A 24,413-nucleotide genomic window follows, 5' to 3' on the forward strand; every position below is an offset into this window, starting at 1 on the left:
AGAGAGAGAGAGAGAGAGAGAGAGAGAGAGAGAGGAGAGAGAGAGAGAGAGAGAGAGAGAGAGAGAGAGATTTAAAGAAGTGGCTTAAACCGTGCTATAGATATGAATTAAAAATATAATTACAATCTTAAATAATTATAAATATCGAAAAAGCTCTTGAATAAATAAAGTTTTTAAGACTTCACAATCGGTTAGTAATAAGAAACACAAAGTAAAAATCATCACTTGTCATCATATGTGCTCACTCGGGTGGCTGTGACAACGCAAAAGTTAAAATATTGCCATTTTCTGTATAATTGTACATGTTCTGGTTATCAGTGAGTTCAGAAGATACATTTATATGACGAGGAAACCGGATGTTCCCACTTTACTTTCTGAGATACATCTTACAGAAATGCACCGTTTTCTTGGATTGTTTGCAGCTCATATCGTTTGATAACAAATTTCGGCTTTAAAAAGTACGGATCTGGCCAGCCTTCAAAAAAAGGATCTGATCAGATATAAGAAGAAAGGAGTAGTTTGCTGACCAAGCAATGAAGATGCCTAATGATATAGTTTTCAAAAGCACTCAGCAAAACTGCTGACTCAGCATTTATTAATTGGTTCTTATTTATAGAAACATATCTCATTTCTCGATTGAATTTGTCTTGAAATTAAGCATGCTGACGTCATTTTCTGAATACAGTTTCAATATTGCTTCTTGTAGAAGTTCTTTTATGAAATTTAAAGTAGCAAGAATATGACAATAACACAATGACATTTTTCGACATTATTACATGCAAGTCAACGGAATTGCCATACACTGCACTACCCCCGGACGGAGTAATCTTCCACCCTAAGTTAGTTACCTCAAAATATCCTCAAAATTGATTTCTATACAACAACTAATGACAAAATGGACGTAACCATTTGCTGTCTTTTATTGATCTAAGATCCTAATTAGATTGATCACCAGCTGTTTGTCGATGTAATGTCCACATTAACTTACAACATAATTAATTGTCTGACATTTTAAATTGTTGATGTATTTCAAACAACATGTAATTAACCTTTGTACAAAAATTAAAACGAATGGCGACTGTAACACTCCGTATCTCTTGAGCAAACCGTCTCGCATCGTAATTTACTTTAAAATACATCAATAAAAGAGTAAATCTGACACTAGTTATCCATCTTCTTTTATTTTAGAACAGTGTCCCAGCTCTTATGTAAATCTGTACCTCAGTACATGTATTAAATGAATAAACTCCTCACTACGACAGGTTTCTCCATGACGTTGCACACACGGAGTCACGCTATGAAGCCATAAAATCCTCTTAAAATTTCTCAAAAGCTCTGCTCCTAATACACAAAACACACCAAGACATTGTCCTTTTCTTCCAGTGCTCTGTACCCAGCCAGTGCATGAATAACAGAAAAACGATAACAGCCTAACATGAAAGGTATACTGCCACCTGTTCCAATTTTGCCACAGTTACCATGGAAAGAAAAAATCTAACCAATCTCAGATTTTAAGCGGGTGGCCGTTTTTTTTTTAAAACAGCGCCCTCTCATGGGCATTTTGAATACCAAGGAACGCCCCTTTGACCATATATGAGCATATTTAGATTACAGGTGACTGCACCTTTAATTCCACATAATCATAATAATAATGTTGCGTTCAATGGTACCGGTTAATATCTGTTTGCATCAAACAAAGGTCAATTTAATTAAAGCGGCAGGATCATCTACAATTGCTAATTATTGATAATGGTTCCGGTTGACGCCGAATAGAGATAACATCAATTCAACTAGTAAAAGGTCACACGGCGACGCTTCATTACATTCATAGGTTTTAATTTCTCTCCGTGATAAATAATAAAGTTTTTTGTTTGAAATAATCGGTTGCCAACGTTGCAACTCGTCTTTGAAATATACAACAATTCTGTGCATAAAATTATTCACACAGATTATAAAATATCGTCGTTTGAAGTCTTAAAATTCAATAACGGTGTTTTATATAGCTACATTTCATACAGAGTTCGTCGAGAATGTTTGCAAAATCCTTGATCATTTATTGTTCCATTGTTGAACTGGAATAGAATACTTACGGGAATACTCACATACACAACCCGCCGTATGGACATCCAATGTCCATTGTCACGTGTCATTTATTGTAAATGGTTCCGTTCAGCTAGGGACCCTCAGACTCAGTTTCCGTCTCAGGACAGGCCCCTCAGCCACCAGTTTCTGTAGTCGGCTACAGAAACAGCTGGAGTTTGCTTCTCACATCTTTGATTTCCGAAGATAAGTTGTGCACTCTCGGTCCATTTTGGCTGTCGTTATAGATGTCACTCAGCGGTAAGAGTCAACTTGTGTATTCTTTGTCCGTCGATTCTTCGCCATGTGTCATACGAGATCGACGAGCCCTTTTCTTCTATTACCTATCCTACATTACTGAGAGGTAACTGATGCCATGCATGCCTATGACGAAACCCCTTGACGCTCCCGTGTCTCTTTGTATCCGTATGTCGGGTTTTAGGGTTGTGAGATATTATCAAATCACGGGCTTTTAGCAAAAACGTGGCTTAATTATTGAATAGATGTGAATTAAAGATAAAAAACCCATCCAATCATAGATATAAAATGATTTCTTGCAGTAATAATGAGAGATACATATCAAAACAGAATATATAATCATCTTGTGTATTCATCATGTGTGCTCGTAAAGTTATATTTCAAAGCAGCCCGCAGGTAATTTTTCTAAAAAAGAACTGATAATGGAATACCCGATCCTCATCGTTGTTAATTGATCTAGGGTTTTCCCCGTGTTTGTCAATGTTCACTTGAAATTTATCACTTTGGGTCAATCTTGCCGGGTCTAGCATGCTAGCAGGGGCACGCTTACCCATGCCAGACACCTGCTACCTCCTCTAAACATTGGTTCAAGATGAACCTTTGGTTATTGTCGTTTTCTCTTTGTTCCTATGACCTTGTAAGTAATTTATTTACCGCGAATGATACTGATTATTGGACCTGTTCCGATGTCTGATTGTTTATTGACCATTCGCTATTTGTCGGTGGTATGTTTTAATCGTCGACGCCTTCCAACAGCGTTTAAATTAACAACTCTTTGCAAATTAGAACGGACGGATAGATAGGAACACACAGAACTGGACATTAGATCAGACGATACCGCCGTCTACAGTGTAAGATATTGGCTTTTGATACACAGCAACAAGATAGTATGGTCATTATGTCTCTGCGCAATCGCAAATAGCGCTTTTACTCTTAATCTCCTAGAAATATTCGAAATGTCTAGATATGTTTAAGATAGTAGCACCTCGAAAGACAAAGTGACTCAAATGTTTGCCAAAACTGTACTTAATGAATCTTTCAACCATTTTCTTTCAAAATCAAGAATAAAAATCAAGGATCACCGTGCAAATGTTGGTACTAGAGAAACAAATAACCCAAGATTTACCGATATTTAAAAAGTCACAATGGCCGCTATCCCTTTGTTAACTTTATGGAGAAAAATACAATTTCCCGAATTTCGAAAAACTTAGGCGGTGAAAAGTTTTCTTACACCAAAGGCTTTAAAATGAGCACCCGCAAGTGGTAGATCAGAAAAGAAGTGTAAAAGTTTGAGAGTCCGAATATCTGTCCCCGAGGCGCGTTCTACCTTAAGATGGTAGCGCCTTGGGGACAGGTGTTCAGACTCGCCATTTTCGATACTCTGCTTACTGGCTATTTGTCTTGGCTCATTGTGAAGTCTGTTAAGCGAGTAAACTTTTCACCGTCTTGCTTTTTATGAAAATCGATATTGATTGGTAACAGTTGTAATTGTTGCTGATAACAATTCCTATTGTTGCTGGTTAACAAGCACGGTCTATAGTTCAGCACAATGTTTCATCTAATTTAGCCAGTCAAGAAACGGCGAGAAGAGCCGTCCTTGAATTGATGTATTAACACTAAGCCCAACACCCCCTGCAGCAAGAGTTCAAACCAATGGTATCCAAATGTGCAAATTGCAGCACTTAATAACTCTTTCGACTTACCACAAGGTTCTCACGCAACGGAGTCAACGTAACGAGGGCTCAGTGCATGGACACGAGTTCAAAGAGTAGATTCCTAACATTAACGTAAAACGGTGTCCTTGCATCATGTTAAGTATTTGGTGTCACTTTTATTTATCCTTCCAATGTCATAATATGCAATGATTATTACAAAATTGCCAATATTTATTACATTTAATTTTTTCTTTCCCGCCGGGGGAGGGGGCTTTCTTAATTATTCGCTGACAAAATAAATAAAGCGTTTTCACTACTCGTTGTAAGTGCGTGTGTTCATGTTCCATATCCTATGAGCTCAATCATGTGCATCTTTATCAATATCCTTTTACATAATATTCATTATCAGCCTATGCAATCCGGACCAAAAACAACCCGCAATAGACGCAAAGAAAGTCTCACATATTATCAAAGTGACAAAGTCGCTCTTTTTTGCGCTGATTTAATGAATTTCTTTTTATATAAAAAGTAGCGTGTGTTGTTTGACTTCGTGAAACATGCTGAAATACTGGTCAACTGTGTACAACCTCAACTCTGCTTGCAGACAGACAGGATTACACATTCAGTGAAAATCATTTGGTCTGTACCAAAAATCAAGTTCCCTGTATATGTGTTACCATGCATAGCTAAACATACACTGCTACATAAAGCTTGGACCTCAAGCAAGATTTTGTAATGTAACATTAAAGGTATACAGTCACCTGTAATCTAAATATGCCCATATATGATCAAAGGGGCGTTTCTTGGTAGTCAAAATGCCCATGAGAGGGCGCTGCATTTAAAAAGCGGCCACCCTCTTAAAATCTGTGATTGGTTAGATTTTCTCTTTCCATGGTAACTGTGGAAAAATTGGAACAGGTGACAGTATACCCTTAATTGGCGATGCCTTCCATATAGATAAGGATATAGCAGTTTTCCCTTACATTATAGCAATACGAAATCACCTGTTCGCATTCAGCAAAGCGACAATTTTTGACACGTTTGCAGTCATGCATGGACCGTCGTCATTTTGTAGATTGAGTGACTTTAAGTGAATATTCCATGTTTTCTCGATATCACAAAGAAGTAAACCGAGCAACTTTGTCTCTTCAAGAAAGCTATAATCAAATTTGAATATGTTAATGCCATGTCTTTTTTCGTCGTAAAATATAATCAAAACTGATGCTTGGCGGGGAAATTTTGGGATTCCTCAAAGGGTAACAAATTGAACCAGTTCACAAGAAATCCCGCATTGTAAAGATGTACCGAAAACGCACCAAACCTAGCCATGTGAGTGACCATGGTTGGTGTGCTATTCATGAATGCAAATTTACAGGATTTTCCTAGTATTAATGAATTTTATAAGCGATGCATCATCAGCGTCGTGCATAGGATTGCTATCCGAAAGAGAGGTGGCTAACTTTTAAACGTTGCCGTTGGTGAAGCTTTGTTTAATCAAGGGGTGGAGTGAGTACATATATTTGTTAAAGATCTTTATATGGAAAGTTAGTTGACTTAGCTAAAGTACTTCCTGCCATGTGTGTCGTTTTCGAGCTTCAGCTCATTAAATACGCATTGAGACCGACAGTCACTTACACTTCTGGGTAAATACAAGGCACCTGGTGATCTGATAATCCACAATTTCCAATGTGCCTTTCATGATGAAATATTGAATATGTGTGCAACAAGGCCGTTGACCTATTGATGACGATCATGTATCCACCGTTGTGCTTCGACAAAAGGCGGAGAACTCCATGCCTATAATACCTATGAAAGGTATACTGTCACCTGTTCCAATTTTGCGACAGTTACCATGGAAAGAGAAAATCTAACCAATCACAGATTTTAAGCGGGTGGCCGCTTTTCAAAACAGCGCCCTCACATGAACATTTTGAATACCAAGGAACGCTCCTTTGACCATATATGGGCATATATAGATTACAGGTGACTGTATACCTTTAAGCATACATTTTCTTTAAATAGGTTGTACGTATAGAAATGGACCGAACCCAAACTAGTTCATGTCGAGTTAATTTGAAAGTGAAGTAACATGTGTGTTGCCACGTACAGGCGCCTTAATCCGGTTTTACTCGTAACCGTGGAGATAATATCCATTTTCGGCCATGTATCACTCATTAAGTGAACATAATTTATCATCCCCTTATGCGAAGAACGGTAAAGTTAACTGAATAATTAACAAACAGACGTTTTTCCGAGGTCGCTGTTTTATATACTATCTGACAGGAAGGGCGAAGTGTAGCGTCATGAATACACATTTCACACGATGACATTTACAGTGAAACAGCAGAGCTTTTGAATATGATCTTGAGAAACGAATGTTATATAACCGATCGACACAGCAGGCCTTGAATAGTCGTTTTCTCACAAGATCCCGTTGGACTGTCATTAGGTGCAGCCAACGGAGCTATTCATCAAAAAAGCTATTCAGGAGCAATTTCCGAGGGCAGGGGAAATTTTAATTTTGCTAGGGCAGGGGACATGTTTTTAGGTGGTAGGGGAGCAAATTTTAGGGTTTTTTTGTAGGACAGGGCGATATCGGTTGATTTTCCTGGGGACAGGGCTTGGAGAAAAACTTTTTTAGGGGAATTGTTTACAGGGCAGGGGAAATTGGCAAGTTTTTTTCGCTACAGGGCGAGGGAGCTTCAAAAATTCACAGTGGGGAGGGGAAACAGGCAAAAAAAGTGGGGAGTGGGTAAAAATGGAAGTTTGAGTGTGGGAGGGTAAGTCGAAAAATTTTCTGTGGGAGGGCAAATTATGAACAGCTAGTTAATTACCCTCTTGACTTAAAATTAGTCAATTCACATTATTTGTCATGCACAATATATCTTATCATAGTAAGGATCTCTTGAAAAGTGCATTGTTCGTTGGCTGCACCTGTGTCATGATCGGTTCGCGCCAAATTTCCGTCTTTCCCCACACATGTCACAGAGTGGCCATTGAGATCGCATACCGATGCCCATACGCCTGCCCGAGTATTGGCGCAAGCGCAACTATAGGCCTGCAACGTATTTTTCCTGAATAGTGTTGGTGTCTTATATCAGCTGAAGAAACCACTATACACCAACAGAGTCGCTGAGTTTGTTTGTTTGTTTGTTTGTTTGTTTCTTTCTTTTTGAAAGCTCTTATGGGTGTAACTATTTGTTTGCATATTGACATTGACAGCCACACTGCTTGGTTCCACTTGCAACCACATTGTTCACTTTTTCCTCAGTCTTGTCCTTTTCATTGAAAAAGTTAATTTGTTCTTCACTTGGTAATCGTAGAATATTATCTCTGGTTTAGAGTTCACGACTTACACGTGTTTGCTCGATGTGGAAATAGGGCAGATTTGATATGCAGACTAAAATGATATTAACCCTTTGAGTGCAACATTTTACTAACTTTTATGAATTTTTCTGACTTTTTTGATAATTTTTGACCAAATGTATATTACATTTCATTGGCTACAAATTTTTATCAAAATTTTAGCAAAAATCTAAAAAAATTGACAAGGATATATTTCATAAGGACGAGAAAAATTGACTTTGGCGCTCAAAGTGTTAATAAAAAAGACTCACTATCAGAGGAGAACATCTGTTAGGAGGAAGACCGAGCACTGTATACAATGCGAAGCAAAGGATGATGTACGTCTACACATGATACTCTTCGACGCAACATTAATGCTGAGAAATTAGTACTTGCTCTTTCAGTAGCGGACTATATCAAATTAAATTTAATCCAAAATCTATTTCGTCAATAATATCATGCCACGATGCGACAAATAATGCTGAAAAATTAACCTATCTCCAAATTGATAGATGCTGTAAATTGAATTGAATTGAATCTAAAACCTGTGTCGTCATTAATTCCCGCGTGTTTTACGGTAACTCATAATGCCATTCAGAGCACGTGTAAAACAGGCTTTTCATGAACTGTCCTCCACATTTGCAAAGTTGAACTTGAAGAAGTGAGCATCGCCGTGAACTTCAGCGTGCATGGTATGCCCTACAGGATTTTATCGATATATTCCCCGTTGCTAATGCTATTACGTATGATAAAAGTGAGCCATCATTACTTATACATAAAACCATTATCTTCCTCAATCCCTGGTCATCTTGTTAAAAATTATTTCATTACCGTGGTTCTGAAAGAGAAATTCTCAGCAAGATAGATGTGCCCTGTTGGTGGGGTTAACGAGTCTCATCTCATAAGACATATACGTGAAAAAGTGTATCAGCCATGATTTAATATCAATCATGCACTCGCATATGGGGATTGTTAAAAATTTCGCCGGAAGTACAAGCGGTGCTACTTCCACGAGATCCGCGGCTAATTTGCATTAGATACGCCGAAAATTACCCGTTAGAATCAGTTCCACTCCGATGAAAAGCTTATAGTTGCTCTACTGAAAAGCTCCGAGGGCCAGTTTCCGATCTTTTTCAATCAAAGGCACTGGATGCATGCTCCGCATGAGATTCCATTCTGTCCCGAGTCGATGACTCCGCAAACAAGACATTTTCCTTTCGCTGCCTAGTTTAATGCATTTTTGAGTGTCTGAATTCCTCTTTCTCTTTTTGATCGAATGGATTTCAAGTGTCGACATGAGAGCTATCGCGACGGAGGATTTACATAATTTCAATTCATTTTCTTTCAATTGAAAGAAAAGCACGACATCCCAAACGTCTGGCTAAAAAGGCTCCGTCAAACTATTCAATTTGCCCGGATGGCAAAATGGATAAATGGGGGTGCCGTTTGCTGTGATCATGCGCACTCAATGTAACCTCGGGGTACAGATAGAACCAGTAAAATCTAGTTCAATAGCCAGTGTGCCCCACTCCATGACGTGTATGTGTGTTTCCTTTGCTTTTATTGAGCGTAGATTCCTTGGTCACTCACTTATTTGCCCCGAAAGAGAGAAAAGCGCGCCACTCCAGCCCACGGTCCCTCGATTATTGCGAGCAATATTTTACTATGTAAATATATGATCTGTTTACACGGCATTGTTTGATTTATTTTATTCATTCTCCTCTGACATAACAAATGAAACTAATATCGTCATCTTAATATTTGAAAAAATGATTTCTTGCACTCTCCGCGTTGCACGCCATTTGCAGCTTCCTGAGATCCCATCCTGTATTCGTCCCTAAACCGTCCATTTTTTTCAAGCGAGATTAGGGAGCATTCGTCATTTACGGGGGGGGCCGGTGGAATTTGAGTGACAAATGAAACGTAAAAAGCGCCCCCCCTCCAAATCAAATTTCTAAAATTTGACCCCCCCCCTCAATTCATCAATTGTAAAATGTGACCCCCCCCCCCCCCCATGAAAAAAAAAATTCATCAGATTTGATTCATTAACCCTTCGCACCCTGTGGCCCCGGGCTGAAAAAGTTTCCTCACATACTAGAGAATCAACATTTTTGGTGAAAATCAAATTTTTTGCACACACATGAACTTGTAATCGCTTTAGTCTAATCAAGTACACTAATATCAATAATCAAGAGTACATAAACACACAGATTTACCTAGTTTTATATTGGAAAAAAATTATTCATAGTTTCCATATAGACAAGATAGTGAATCAACTTTTCGGTGACATTCCAAAATCAAATTTCTTGCACAAACATCCACTTGTTACCACCCTAGTCTAATCAAGTAAATTAATATCAATAATCAAGCGTACATAAATACACAAATTTAACTAGTTTTGTAATGGAAAAAAAATTATTCATAGTTTCCTCTGACAAGATAATGAATTAACAATTCGGTGAAATTCCAAAATCAAATTTCTTGCTCACACATGCACTGGTAACTACCCTAGTCTTATCAAGTACATTAATATCAATAATCAAGAGTCTATAAATACACAGATTTAGCTAGTTTTGTATTTAAAAGAAGTTATTCATAGCTTCTCATAGATTATGTATGGAGGACCTGTGTATTTTCTATTTTGCCTGGCAGTTCTTGTGTGTTATCACTGTATACCTAGGGAGTCCAAGACGGGAACTTTCTAGAGAGTGTCTTACGTTGCATGCTGCACTGGCACTGGAAGGTTTGAGTGTCAGCGTGTGCTTTTTAAGTCAGATATTTCTCTATTTTGAGTCTTACTCAAATCAGCAGATATGTAAAGAAACCGGTGAGTGGCAGAGATTGAATTTTATGCGGATCGGACTGTTTATTTAACCCTACGCCATCCTCTACTTTAGTCGATGGAACGAACATTGCTCACACAAGTGAAAGCCGTGCCGTATATTTGCAATATGGCACACTGCACGCTAAGATGAATATCACCACAAGTTGAAAGCTGATCTTTCTGCAGCAAATTGTGTGTTAACTGTGAACTTTATTCCGTTTATGAGTTCAGTCAGATGTCTGAGATTGTCATGAGAACATTATTTATGATCGTTCCACTGAACTTTTGTCGATGCGCGGAGTTAGCAGAGGAAGACTTCAGATTAGTTCGGCATGTCCCGACCGGAAGAAACAAAAGATCTAAGATGGCTGCTCCCGTGGTAGCTGAACTGGACGCTGCTTAGCAGTGAATTGCGTGTGTTGTCGCCGACTTTCATGTGCAGACATTACACGGGACTTACAATTGTGCTCATCATCGAACATTAGTTAAAGTCGCGTGTGAACTATTTGTGTTTCCCAGCCGCGTGGTCAAGTCTGAGGTACCTCTGCGGTAACGTTAAGTTTTCCATAGAAATTGTTAAGCATTTAGAAAGGGTTTGAACAGAGCTTTGTTCTGAAAGTGTGTTCGACTCCTGCCGTCGGGAGGTCGATCAGTACGGTTACTGTTACCATGGAGTAATATTTATAGTTTTGAAGTACGGTTTTACTATTTTATATGTAGACCCCAATATTTGACACAATATAGTAATATACAGAAGTTGTTTGTTACATTATATGACTGTGTTGGTTCCTCATTTCATGCCCCATGCTGTGTAGCCCTGCGTACAGGTGTGTGCACGTGTGTTCCCAGCATTATATGGCCTCTACCAAAGCCCTGCAATGGTCTTTGAACAGACTTGAGGTCTCTGCGGCCTGGATCTGGACCGCAATGAAGACTAAAGGGTCTTTTTGGCCGAAATTCTGCTCTATTGGGGCAAAATCCTTTCCCTGCCTACCTTTACCTCCTAACCAATCCCAGAAACGATGCGATTGACTTCTCCTAACGTCCAAAACCGCTCATTTTCTGAAACATAACATACTCGACAAGTTGTTTACCCATGGAGATCCCCATTTTGAATCTCGCTGCAGAGACCCCAGTTATCTCCACAGACCGTTGCAGGGCTGTGGTGGAGGCCGTATACGCCAGGAACACACAGACCTGTACTCAGGGCTACATGCTCTGTTGCTGCTCTAGAGAGGTTAATGCCAGTCTCGGACTTGTTGGCCCTGCTAGAGAAATAAATTTGGCTGAGCTTCGGTCGGTTATTATTCTGCCGTCTCGAAACATCGGTTACACAAGCAACATTTCGGTGAAATTCCAAAGTCAATTTTGTTTTCCATAACTCAATACAAACCTTTGTAAAATTTGACCCCCCTTCAATCATTGATTGTAAAATTTGCCCCCCCTAAAAAGCGGTTTTGTAAAAGTCAACCCCCCCTGATTTCCACCAACCCCCCTCCCCGTAAATAACGAATGCTCCCTTACAGCGGTAAAGACGTAAATTGGAGCTTCCGTTTGTGAGCGTTTTTCAGCTAATGACTCTCAGTCACACACTCGTCGTGTACATCATGATACAAGCCTGATTTCGTTCTCTCCTGAGGGGATTTATCGTCACCGGGAACAGCTGCTACGAAAGTGGGACTGTAACAAAACAGAAATTCCACTCGTTTCTTAACACCATCAATTACATAAAATTTATAAGACAAGTCTTACAAATGTAAAACGCTCAACGAATTACGCGTGAAATTTAGGTACTCGGGGCTAGTCGCTTCCCTACAGTCCCGATTTTGTTAGTATTCCGCAGGAGAGAAAAATCGGATTTTTATTGATAAAGGCAGAAAGACGACGAATGATACAACGCGTTTTTTACAAGCATGCTTGCACAACGTACACTATTATCTTCGTGTCTGTAGCTTCAGACGTGTCTGCATTTTACGTTTGCACTGACTCTGGAGTGTGACACTGTGGATGGAGGTTATCGCACATACTGGCTATCCGATAAAAAACAGCATTGTTCCTCATTATTAGAAATTTTATGTGTGACCTACTGCATTGTTCATGCAGAGGCCAGATATTGCTGCATGGTGGATAATAATTTGCATACAAGAGAAGACTTTGAAGAAGATTCGAATTGATGTCACGTGCGGCCAGTGTGAAATGTGAATGTTACGATAGCGTGGAATAGTTTACCCAGGTCACCACGGTTACAGGGCAGTGAAGGATGCCCCATTGTTTCTCACTTTCTGTTCTGTCGAAATGCGGGGTAAGTTTTAAAATATGGCAGAGGTATTCGCAAAGATTACTGAATTGGCAGAGACAAACCTAAAGGTGATGTAGAATGCACGACCGTAGTAGGTACGTACATGAGCATTTGCTATTGATTATGGGTCATTATCTTCAGATTAACAAATTCAAACAAAACTTATTGATATACTTTACATAAATGACTATATTCTACCACCAGTCTGGGTGACAACTGAAGATTTGTGCAGCAAATAAAAATGAGACACTGTCGTTGTCATGGCGATACATTTCACAAGAGTTGCACCGAACTTGCTGACGAGGACAGTACATTTTTCCTGATCGAACGCGATAACATGTATATAACTACTGATTAATTTGAACAGTTTAATATTTTCAGCGACCACCGTCTCCTTGTAGCCAATTAGCATTCTTGGCACGTAAGCTTGGGCTGTGTTCTGTTTCGGCTCCCTGCCGGGTATCAAAGTCTCGTTTACTCTCCGGCTTTCTCTCGCCCTCTCGCACGCTACTATCTCCCTCTCTACTCCACAAGCGAGGTCACGACAGTTACCTCCCATTTAGTAAGTCTCTGACACGGAGGGATTGAACCACCTGCGTGGGACTAACTGATAACGGCCCGCCGTCAGGACGGTAAGACTTTCGTTATCTCGAGAAAGTTGATATCAAAATATATGCAGCTCGTTACAGAATTCGCTCGTCTCCATTATTTGCCTCCGCGATAACCTCTCGTTTGAAAGTTTTGATATGGCATTTATTTCCCCACCGTCGAATCGATAGATGCGATGCCAAATGCCGCAAATGCCAATGTTCGCGGAGTGAATTCAATTTTAATAACATCGTCACGTAAGTAGAAGTCAACAACAAGTTTTTACCGTGGTAGTATGCATGATCGATTTTCTTTCGGCGATGCAAGAAATAATTCTGACAAGCGCTCCGTTCAGGAACGAAGCTGTCTGTCTGCATTATGGCCAAGTCACTATTAAGCCGCAGAAAAAATGAATATTTAAATGTATGTCTCGTGCAAAAAGAGAAGCCGCCACTGTTCTGAGTCAGCGATCTCTACAGACCGCCGGATGCATTATTGAAAACGGATGAAAAACGCGCGAAAAGTTTGCGAACATCTTAATCATCGGCGTATCTTTTCCAAAGTTACTTCGATCAGGGCATTCCCACGATTGGCGATAAAGCAGTGTACGTATGTCAGTATGACGTGACCGGGGCTAAAACCGACTCACTCTACTGTTTACAACTTGAGGCGAAAACTTCCGCCTGAATAAGTCGTCGAGAGAGTTGGAAAGGTTAGTCGATTCACAATATCACACCGCTAGGATACGGAAACAGAATGACGCATCGATCAAAACGTACACCGATGATACTTTCTTTCGTTCACTGACAGATGGAGTCTTAAAAGCATAACATGTTTGCCAACAAATTCTTTTCACCCGCGGCTCTCGAGGCATATAATTTTTATGGAGTTCTTAACTCTATTTTTGCAATAACTTTTGCCCATCAAATATGCATTATATTGGCTTTCATAATCGTTTAGAATTGCAAACGGTTGCGACAGACCGACGCATATCCACTATTAATTAAACACCCACGAGGGTTTATTCAAATATGGCCTAGAGCGCTGTAAGATCGTCGACTAAATGATGCGCGCAATGCAATCTGAGAAATCGCTTAATTGACCGAGATGAGTGCGTCAACGACACGAACTGGTCGTCTCCCTTCTGTAGCTGGCGTCTAAAACCTGAGAGATTTAAACACTCAAATAGTGGAATGATTCGATCCAAAACGTACTCCTGCGCAGTTATGCGGCCATGTTATCGTTGACCTTCATTCCGGTCACTAATAAGCGGCATCGAAGGAATAGGGCTCGCAACAAGGATGGAGTAAGGAAGATATTGCAGAACTGTGTCATTTAGATCATTGACAGTACACAGACATGTTTGACTACGGTGTGGGGACTTTGCGACAATTGTCAAACTACAGAGGAACCGCAGTTGTCCACAAGCAACATAAGTTTGAATTCTCTTAAATTTATTTCACGTTTGACTCACGGATGTCATTTTTAGCTACTATAGGCCTAGACTATAGTCTATAGAAGCTATTGGGATGGGTATCCGTCCGGCGTCCGTCGTCAGTCTGTATGTATGTATGTATGTATGTATGTATGTATGTATGTATGTATGTATGTATGTATGTATGTATGTATGTATGTATGTATGTATGTATGTATGTATGTCCGTTTGTGAGGCGTCCGTCCATTCAAATATCTTGAGAACCGCAGTATTTACTAATTTGATATTTGTTGTGTAGATGAAAAATATGATTTTTAGAAACTAATTTTTTTAATTTTTTGATATTGTTGAAAATAGGCAAATTAACGCCAAAAAAGCGTTTTTGGTAAAACATCTTCTTCTTCATAACCACTAGTCAGATAGCTTTGTTATTTGGTATACAGGTCCCTAGGGATAACCCAACTCAGATTTGTTCAAATTGTGATGAAATATGCAAATGTGTATTTTTAAGGAATTTTTTTTCCATTTTTGGTCAAAATTTGACTTACATTGTATGTAATTCTTGTACTGTATAAACCCTATCAATTCACCTAGAAAGAAATAATTAATATGATTTTAAATAATTGAATTAATTAGGAAATCATCAAAGCCAAAATAATTTTAGTGTAGAATTATTAGAAAGCTCAACTTTTTTGACAGTTCATAGTGAAATGCTTACCATCTTGGAGGATTAAAATATGTAAAGGCAACTTTCCTGAATCCCAACTTTGACATATTCTGAACCGTCATTTATTGTGCTCTGTATGTTATCTAAAAGAAATTGCTCATAATAGTTTGTCATGGTAGGGTGATTAAATAAATAGAGATAGAGAAAGTTCCAATTTCCATTTTTGGTTGAGGATGAAATTAAATTACTTTTTGAGGAAAAAAATAGAGTGGTCAATTAAAAGAGTGGTCAAAGTGATAGGGTTTTTATGGTAAAGCTGGGCTGTAAGATTCCTCATGTGCTATTTATAGCAATTATGCAATCTGTGTAAACAGTGCAATGAAAGTGTTACATGATTCCTTATAATGCTTTTGATGACCTTGAACTTCCCCTTAAGTTTCAAACATTTGTCTCTTCTGTGTGCTTTTTCTGATTTTCTGATTTTTACAAGTCCCTAGGATGACCTTAGTGAGATAACTTCATACAGTCAGGAAATACTTAATTTTGTATCCATGTCTATAGTAGCTTCAGGGACTTTGACCCTATGTTTGTGATTCCGTGTATTCTGAAGTGATCATGATCGGGTTTTTGAACTTGGACTTGACCCTTGCCTGGTGTAACGTTCCGTGCACAACAGAGAAAATATTCAGATTAACTGCTTTGTGGCATACATACCGGGATTTGCGTCGTCCAGGCATTGTACAGGCTGGTGGGTGGGAATCGAACGACAGGATAAACATCAAATGTTGAAAAATAACACATTACGATAGATACGAGGGAAACTCACCTGTGATATAACCTTTGACCTAAGATGTAACATTTACGGATGGGGGCAGTAAGTACTTCAAAAAGGCTTCCTAAATGTTCGAGAAAACTTTATTAAAAGTCAATTTTTACTGAGTATTTATCAATGGTGGAAGCATCAAGGAGGGATCTTGTAGTTGCATATGCATCGCTGGCTCGTTCGCAAAGAAATTGACGTTCTATACTCAGAGAGGGATCGTATAGTTGCATATGCATCGCTGGCTCGTTCGCAAAGAAATTGGCGTTCTATACCAAGTCTCGAGCGTTTTATCTTCAGGCTTCGACTATCATCAAACCATGGGATGAAATTCGGGTTTGATAAGCTTTTAATGGATCTTCCTTTGATTTATGGTAATTAACAAAACTAATCATACTGCGACGACGTAATAAATCATGCAAGGCTGGTCATAAAATTCGACTCGAACGTTGAAACATCTCTATAGTATCTTCTTCGTTTCTTTTCCTTGAAGTATTTAAAGCAAAATGTAACGAAGTGTTTTGATGAAGGTAATTTACATAATCAATTTTTTCAGAATGATGAATATTTATCACAACTGCATTTTAAATTATTTTAATAGCAGTTTCAATTCAACGTATTGATTCGCATGGTTCATTATACTGTATACATCTATGTACGTGAGTTTAAGTACACGCTCCTTAAGTAGTTATCCTAACTGACGGAGCAGAATTATAGGCTGTCATGGAGTATTAGTACATTTTCCAACCCGTCCGGGTGCACAAATTGTGAAATTTTTATTTCGGTGTATGAAAATGATAACCACTAGTTTTAAATGCAAATATTCAAGTTCAGTGCCATGGTGACTCCGAGAAATCGGATACCGACCGTTTTCCGCGAGAAAAATAATGTGCAGCCAAAATTAACTTGACCTTCAGTACACGAATAATAATGGTATTTTGCAAGGCTTGTTAAGAAAGCAGCTAAAGTGGTATGAAATGGTGACCTACTTTTATTATGATAAAGATTTCTTCATCACTCGTCGACTAAAAAACACTCAGACCAAACGTAGGTTGTGATACATGGACATCAGATGGAATTTTCGTTCCTTGTTAAGTAGTAAGGGTTTTGATAAATTTTGAGTTATATGAGCGTGCGTGCTCACGTGTTTTCATTTTTGTAATGATTCAGTAAAATGTGATTGATGTAACTGTGAACCAGTTCGAGAACGTTGGGGAGGCAGTGCGCTTTGTGTTGTCAATATGCAAATTGGTCGGGAATGTTTGTTTGATTGTTTGTTGTTTGTAAGCCATACGTTACAGACTTTTCCCCTAAAGCTTTCTCTTCGATTACTTTATATTCTCCTTATATCGGTATTCCACCGCCGTCTCGTCTCCCGAGGCTAGCACGGTTTGGGTTCCTGTAAAAAGTTGGAGCTGAAAACACTGGATAATGCAGATTTATATATTCACAGTCTGTTCGAGTTGACTCATAAATCTTCGCCCGCCACACAGGAAAATAACAAGGTTAAAGGATCGGCCGTGCATGACGGAGCCAAACCGTCGAGTTTTTTTCCAAAAATCTTCCTCCGTTGTATTTGCATTTTAACTGAATTTGTATTGGAGCCCATGTTGTGAAAGCTGTAGAGTTGACGCACAATTACGAGGAATTGCGATTGAGCGATGATATTAAGGAAAAATTTGCTTCAATTTTAAGAGCTCAATTTAATTGATGCCCGTTTCTGTCGTTGTGCGTAGGCTAGTTTCATGTGAGAGCCCGTCTGATACTTAAAAACACCCCGCAAGTCATCGTTTTCATCTATTCTTCATTAATTAGCAATGTCCAATGAATCATTTCCCCTATAAAAGCCGCCCAACGGACTTCGCTCACGCTGTGCAGTGAGAGCTGGAAGTCTGTAGTGTTGAGTCCGGGGTATATAAACTGTGATTGAGCAAGTGCATATGAACGCGTGGGCCCGTAATCGCTTCCGCAATATTGCATGTGATTCAATTTACTCGAAGGTCTCGTAGAGCTGCAGATGCCAAACTCCGCTTGGTTGCCATAATTTCAGTATCCGTTATAATAGCAACCTGGTGCGTTTACTGTATTTAAGATAAATAATGAGGGGCCGTAATTTTTTACATAATTCATGGAGTGAGCTCGATTTCCGTGGCCCTGATAGTCTGCGGTTTCCGGTGGAGTTATATTATCCTGTACTTGAGGAAGGCAGGACTGGAACCAGCAGACCGCGAGCGCTCGTTGAGGAATATACTGCGCAACTTGGCAGGTACTATATACAGCAACCGGCGCCGCGCATTTGGCCTTGGCCAAAACCAAACCAAGTCAATGCTATTACCGCCAAGGACATAGCTCTTCTTGTAGTTACTCACCGCCTTTTAAACTCCAAGTAATCAAATTCGCCGCTACACATGCTATATACCCTGTGAGGTGGTTGCAATCAGAACACAAGGTACCGTTCGTATGCACAGAGTGGAGGTGGTTGTATTATCCACATCGGTGAGTTGTCTAAACTCTTCTTACTCCCTGCAGGTTGTCGTATTTTAACTGACTGTGTACCTTTTATGTGTTACTGTGTAGACGTAGACGAGCATTTCACTCAATGCCTGTGGAAGAAGTCACGTGCACATCCGTCCTACTTCGGGTCAATTTGAAATTTTAAGAGTGTATCATGTCGTTTCCCGTTTAAAACTGAATTCATGGTTGACTCAAGGGTTTCCAGAAGCTATTTGAAAACGAAAAAAATCGATGCAGCAGCTTTCTTGGACAATGCATGGTTTTACTTGTGCAGGGCTTAAAGATTGGCCGAGGAATACCGCGGCCGGCAACATGTGTCTGACAGTGTCACATCACTTGTTCCCTGTTGATTTTCTTTTGCATGCCGTGCAAGGCGTTTGTAGGCAGATATATAATTTCATCGGTCCTGAGTTCTGTCCGAGACAACTTTTGAAATGTTCTTAGTTCTTTACTTACATACCATGTGACGTCATAGCCCTGCGTACGATGCAGTGTGTTCCCGTCGTCATACGGCCTCCCATCACAGGTTAACGCCGGGAACATCGTACGCTTCATGTCATACTATGTAGGGCCTATAGCACAGTCTAGTGGGCATAACAATATCTTTTGCGGAACTTCTTTTATTATAGAAATCATAGACGACTCAGAAGAAATTCCTAGACACAGGCGACCGAACATGACCATGACGAGCGTGCAAATGTGGCACCATGACGCCGAGTACAGCTACTTTCATTTTCTGGGACACTGCGAACACTTTTTATCAAACACACTCTGATTGATCTCTGAGAGGAAATAATAGCGTCTGCAGTTCTGATAGATTTTGGTTCACACGTGATTGCTGCTATACTTAAACACCTGAGCAGGAATAATTGGATTTCATGGGAGAATGTAGGTGATACTTTCTATAGCAGATCTATTATGGTGAATAATGGTGGTAAATCACCGTAAACTACGCACCTCTCTGTGAACACCGTCAGACAATAGGCAAACGGTTCCTAAAGAGGTTTTTTAAAACCCTGTAACCATTTACCCGCGTATTTACGAGCTGTGTGTTACGCCCAGTTTTCTGAATTCAATCGGGGTTATGCAAATATAAACGGTACTCCTCACCGACTGTTACGGTTACACAGAGATAAACTCAGACAATTTCCACTTTTTTGTGAAAGTCTTCCATGTAAAGCTAATAAACCGTCTTCCGTCGGTGACCGTCCTCGCTTCATACAGTTTTATCCTAGTGCAACAAACCTTTTTTTAGATTAAGTTTTAAACCATAACGTGAAGCATTTTATTTGCTAAATAACGCGCGGACTATCATCCCCCAATCGAAATTAGATCAAACTTTGAGAAATGACGCATTTGGTTCTCTTCCGTAGGAGACATAATCGTTTTCTTCGAAGCGCATTAGGCCTATAACTAAAATGTCGTCGGCAGAATGCGTAACGCAGCTGCGCAGTATCTGCAGCTAAGAAACCAACGAGAGAAACCCGGTGACCCCATGCACCTTTCGATGTAATATACATGGTTTTCTATAAACTATTTTTACGATAGCGCCGTCTGGGTCAGACGTTGAAACAGACCCTGAAATTCCCAAGGGTAGAAGTTTCACGATTCGAGATGGTAAAAGCGGAATAATGGAAGCAGAACCTAGGAACAAGATTTCCAGGTGTTTGTGCATCCTCTCCGGCGCGGGGGGGGGGGGGGGGGGGGCTTCCGAATATAATCGACTTTTGTCAGCGACTGAATACATATATCGACCGGAAGCTCCAGTTGATAGCATAAATGGTTAAAATGAGCCAAAACATTTTTTGCATATGTATAGAGAAACTTCTTTACATTATTGGACGCTTTTTATATTACATTGTTATTCGACAATGTTATGTCCCTTTATTTCCAGAAATAAAGGGTCAAGTTCATGTTTACTTCTTGAGTACAACTGAACTCTGCACACATACATACATAGGCTACATACATACATACATACATACATACATACATACATACATACATACATACATACATACATACATACACACACACACACACACACACACACATACATACATACATACATACATACATACATACATACATACATACATACATACATACATACATACATACATACATACATACATACATACATGTACATACATACATACATACACTGTACATACATGTAAGTGCATGTATATATGTGTGTATGAGTGTAAGGTAATATATATTTGTATATATATATATTTATAGAAAAGTACATACATACATACATACATATACACACAAATATATATATTTCTATAAATAAAAATATAAATATATGTTTATAGAAAAGTATATACATACATATACACACACAAATATATATATATATAATATATATAGATATAGATATAGATATATATAGTCTGTTTGCTTCCTCACCTCCTCATTATACAGCAATATAACACAAAGGATAATAATGACCACAACATTTATTTTCAGAGACATCATATGTCGATGCATTTGATTTCAGACACCAAAGTCCTGTTAATTATTGTTTTTACAACCGTTTACAGAAAACTTTGCAATATTTATATCAACCATTGTTCTGGAAATGGAACATCACGACCGTGTACTCCTCTTACGCGAAGAATAGCCCGTGGGAGATTGACAGTTCCAAAGATTTGCACTTACTGTCAATAAACCCGGTGTCTAACATTTACTCAGCGCAAAATGGCAAGTGCTCGGCTCGGAATTTTGTGAACCAGTGCAATTTAATACCCCAGTCTGACGCCAAAATATTGACAACTTAATGTATTTCAGGAACACACTTTTTAAAAAAAATTCAGAGGAAGTAAGAAATCATGTCGCCACAAAGTGGAGTACTAAACGTGTCTGATCATCGCGATATTATTTTGCGAAACGTCACTCTTTAATTGTGATCTTTATCGACAGTGTTACTATGGCGGCGCCGTTACCTCGGAAATCTTTACAGATATTGCCCGGGAGATGTCGAAACGCGACATAGCCTGGCATACCAGCTTTGTGAACTCTATTATGTTTCTCCTTCTATTGGTTCGATGCACTCTCAAATATTTTTAAGAACCTTTCTTGCTCGGCCGTAGAATGCAACTCTAACTACCCATATATATTTCCCGGTTCTGCGTACATACATACATACATACATACATACATACATACATACATACATACATACATACATACATACATACATACGTACATACATATATATATATATATATATATATATATATATATATATATATATATATATATATATATATATATATATATACAATGCGTGTGTACCTTCATATAGATATATATATATATTCTACTCCGAAGACTAGCATGTGGAAATGCCTAGTTTCTAGCTTGCCACACAGTCTGTACTTGTGTATTATCCAGTGTTATTAATCACGACTAAGTTTTAGTCCGGACCAGAATTGGTTTGTCAACAATAACATTTCATGTGATACATAATGCATTGTATTGGCGAGGGTAGGCCTAATTCACAATGGTTTACAAGAAGAAAAGTTTTAGTTTCTTTTCAATAACAAGATAATGATAACATCTGAAACATGAAAATAATACGAAATGCGACCTTGTTCAAGGGCAGATTAGTTCCGGAGACTTTGTACCATCCATCAAACCTAACGTTTCATAGTTGAGTGAACGGTGAAAAAGTCAGTGCGTAAACATCGTCCGCCGAACGGACATTTCTTTCAGGCAAATCATTTTTCATGGTTGTCAGTGAAGTGAAAAACACGATAACTTGTCAGGCGTTGCTGCAGTCGTGTGTTTACAAACCGAAGGACATGCTGTGGGAGCCAAGTGCTGGTGAGGGTTAGTGACCGATGGAAGCTGGTCAGATCTACGTGACATTTCGGTTGTTCAGTGTTACTTATCATAAAATCTGGCGAATGTACGTATATCAACTTGTGAAACAAGATGGTCGTTTCTTCCGACATTAAACCCCTGTGTGACTTTTTTGGCCCGGAGACTTGCTAACACATTTATTGTTGTGACCGATTTGCCCCTCGTCTAGGGGTGAGATCTAAAAGACAGCGATTGACCTCAAAGTCGTTAGTTTATTCACGCACATGTGGGCTTTGTTGCTCGGTCCTGAACACATCCTCACGTCTCGAGAAAAACTTGCCTCTAGTAATGAAGGTAATAATTTTTGAAGCGCGCCCAAAGTCAAGTTCGACACTTCAACTCAATGTCAATAGTAAACGGATTACAACACTTTCCGTTAGGCTGCGGCCTACAGGTAATACTATCATGGGTGTCGTTGCCACGGTAACACAGCTTCGTTACAAAAACTTGTGAGACTTTCTGGTTAATTCGCTATCATTCACAAATTATTTTGACAAGCAGCTGTCGCCATGGAAATCAAAGCGAGCACAAATCTGATTATATTCTTCTTTTCTGGGCTGTTAGAGAATAAGAATCTAGATTTTCATTGTCAGTGTAATCGTAGAAAATACTGTGTGTTGTTGCATGAATGTGTACAAATGTGTAACCACCATGCCAGTTACAATGTAAGAAATTCCAAGTGTTTCACAGAATCATGGGATAGTAATTAGCCCTTCGTTTAATCTTCATTCTGAAATGTTACATTCACCTTCGTTATTTCTCATCTTCTTCTGATGGCATTTATCGAAACGTCACTGGACGCTAAGTGCTATCGTTCACAAATTTTAAATACCACCCTTGACCTGACAGCAATATGCAAATAACAGCCTCGTCCAATAGACGAGGGAATTTCTTTTAAATTCACCCAAAACCCAAATAATTTATACCAGAGTGGCTCCTGTAGCAACGTATGCAGATCTGCCTCACTATACCAGACACCGCCGTATACGACAGGGGAGCTTGACATTTTTAACACAAGTCAAAAAAATCCAGAACCGGATTGTCTTACAGACTAAAAGAGATCACAATAATTTCATCCTGATTTACTTGAATCTTTTCTTTGTTCTGGTGGATTTCGGTCGAGTTGGCATCATCAAAACAAGAGTTGCACAACCGCGAATCTCCTTTTGTGATTTGGCCTTCTCACCGACTGTAGGAATTCCATTGATGCGTTGGCTCGTTCCCGTCATTGTCGTGTTCATAACTATGAAATTGTTCAGGCATCAACCTTGAATTTAATATTCAGGACTTAATTTGCAAGAATGCATCTCCCGTTGGAGGAGAAATGCCTGGGTAACGCGATCTGCGAGGGCCTATCATGGTCTATCGCTCATTAGATTCGGTCGCCGACTTCATTACCCTCTTCTTAATAGACAGGATGCCTCTCTCTCCACCGCTTGGCAACAACTTTACGAACTCAGTCTGCCTGATTTGTATGTCAGCAAAGAGAGCGAGAATGCTCCTGAAATGTGTACAAGCTTCTTATTCTTTCTGCATGTCTAGTGTTTTATTTATTTCTGCATGTCCAGTGTTTTATATTTAGTGATTTATGATTTTGTCTGTCTGTTTGTTTGTTTGTTTGTTTGTTTAGTGTATTGTGCATGTTATTCCTAATAATCATTGCTTGCTAAAACCTAGCATTTTTCCCATTGTTTCGAGCGTCGTTGCCTAATAAAAATTTCTACTGATTATATTTTCCCACGTTAATTTTGCTTCCTTTCATTCAAATATTTGTTCTCTCTTGTGTATTTGTTCCACGCATATCGTGCCTTTTTGTAATTAGATTTCGTTTTACTTCGTAGTACATTTCCCTGTCCACATTCGAAAGTGCTAATTTTCATATTTCAAGTGCTTATCATGTGTGCACGGTATTTACGGTGAACATTACTGTTACCGACTTCTATTTTCAGTCCGGACACAGTCATTCATATATTTGTCTGTCTAGGCAAAGAGTTAAATCACGAAATGACTGTTCACGATTTAGTAAGTTCGGAACACCTGATGCAATGTGACA

General features: G+C 39.1%; 1 protein-coding gene across 3 annotated transcripts in view; it reads left to right on the forward strand.

The window, feature by feature from the left end:
* LOC139135079 (histamine H1 receptor-like) overlaps positions 1-24,413 on the forward strand; it is a 154,809-nt gene that overhangs the window by 124,311 nt on the left and 6,085 nt on the right. The gene's annotated exons all lie outside the window — the stretch shown is intronic.

This window comes from Ptychodera flava, chromosome 6 (assembly GCF_041260155.1).
Source record: "Ptychodera flava strain L36383 chromosome 6, AS_Pfla_20210202, whole genome shotgun sequence".
In the NCBI taxonomy this organism is placed as follows: domain Eukaryota; kingdom Metazoa; phylum Hemichordata; class Enteropneusta; family Ptychoderidae; genus Ptychodera; species Ptychodera flava.